This window comes from Nomascus leucogenys, unplaced genomic scaffold, assembly GCF_006542625.1.
Source record: "Nomascus leucogenys isolate Asia unplaced genomic scaffold, Asia_NLE_v1 Super-Scaffold_544, whole genome shotgun sequence".
Lineage (NCBI taxonomy): Eukaryota > Metazoa > Chordata > Mammalia > Primates > Hylobatidae > Nomascus > Nomascus leucogenys.
Window position 1 is genome coordinate 194541 of NW_022095780.1, and position 1920 is coordinate 196460.

Below are 1920 nucleotides of genomic sequence, written 5' to 3' on the forward strand. Positions count from 1 at the left end.
ATTTTTGTATAAGGTGTAAGGAAGGGATCTAGTTTCAGCTTTCTCCATATGGCTAGCCAGTTTTCCCAGCACCATTTATTAAATAGGGAATCCTTTCCCCATTGCTTGTTTTTGTCAGGTTTGTCAAAGATCAGATGGTTGTAGATATGCGGCATTATTTCTGAGGGCTCTATTCTGTTCCATTGATCTATATCTCTGTTTTGGTACCAATACCATGCTGTTTTGGTTACTGTAGCTTTGTAGTATAGTTTGAAGTCAGGTAGCGTGATGCCTCCAGCTTTGTTCTTTTGGCTTAGGATTGACTTGGCGATGCGGGCTCTTTTTTTGTTCCATATGAACTTTAAAGTAGTTTTTTCCAATTCTGTGAAGAAAGTCATTGGTAGCTTGATGGGGATGGCATTGAATCTATAAATTGCCTGGGGCAGTATGGCCATTTTCATGATATTGATTCTTCCTACCCATGAGCATGGAATGTTCTTCCATTTGTTTGTATCCTCTTTTATTTCATTGAGCAGTGGTTTGTAGTTCTCCTTGAAGAGGTCCTTCACATCCCTTGTAGGTTGGATTCCTAGGTACTTTATTCTCTTTGAAGCAATTGTGAATGGGAGTTCACTCATGATTTGGCTCTCTGTTTGGTATTGGTGTATAAGAATGCTTGTGATTTTTGTACACTGATTTTGTATCCTGACACTTTGCTGAAGTTGTTTATCAGCTTAAGGAGATTTTGGGCTGAGACGATGGGGTTTTCTAGGTATACAATCATGTCATCTGCAAACAGGGACAATTTGACTTCCTCTTTTCCTAATTGAATACACTTTATTTCCTTCTCCTGCCTGATTGCCTGGCCAGAACTTCCAACACTATGTTGAATAGGAGTGTGAGAGAGGGCACCCCTGTCTTGTGCCAGTTTTCAGAGAGAATGCTTCCAGTTTTGCCCATTCAGTATGATATTGGCTGTGGTTTTGTCATAGATAGCTCTTATTATTTTGAAATACGTCGCATCAATACCTAATTTATTGAGAGTTTTTAGCATGAAGGGTTGTTGAATTTTGTCAAAGGCCTTTTCTGCATCTATTGAGATAATCATGTGGTTTTTGTCTTTGGTTCTGTTTATATGCTGGATTACATTTATTGATTTGCGTATGTTGAACCAGCTTTGCATCCCAGGGATGAAGCCCACTTGATCATGGTGGATAAGCTTTTTGACGTGCTGCTGGATTTGGTTTGCCAGTATTTTATTGAGGATTTTTGCATCAATGTTCATCAAGGATATTGGTCTAAAATTCTGTTTTTTGGTTGTGTCTCTGCCAGGCTTTGGTATCAGGATGATGCTGGCCTCATAAAATGAGTTAGGGAGGATTCCCTCTTTTTCTATTGATTGGAATAGTTTCAGAAGGAATGGTACCAGCTCCTCCTTGTACCTCTGGTAGAATTCGGCTGTGAATGCATCTGGTCCTGGACTTTTTTTGGTTGGTAAGCTATTGATTATTGCCACAGTTTCAGAGCCTGTTATTGGTCTATTCAGAGATTTAACTTCTTCCTGGTTTAGTCTTGGGAGGGTGTATGTGTCGAGGAATTTATCCATTTCTTCTAGATTTTCTAGTTTATTTGCGTAGAGGTGTTTGTAGTATTCTCTGATGGTAGTTTGTATTTCTGTGTGATTGGTGATATCCCCTTTATCATTTTTTATTGCGTCTATTTCATTCTTCTTTCTTTTCTTCTTTATTAGTCTTGCTAGCGGTCTATCAATTTTGTTGATCTTTTCAAAAAACCAGCTCCTGGATTCATTAATTTTTTGAAGGGTTTTTTGTGTCACTATTTCCTTCAGTTCTGCTCTGATTTTAGTTATTTCTTGCCTTCTGCTGACTTTTGAATGTGTTTGCTCTTGCTTTTCTAGTTCTTTTAATTGTGATGTTAGGT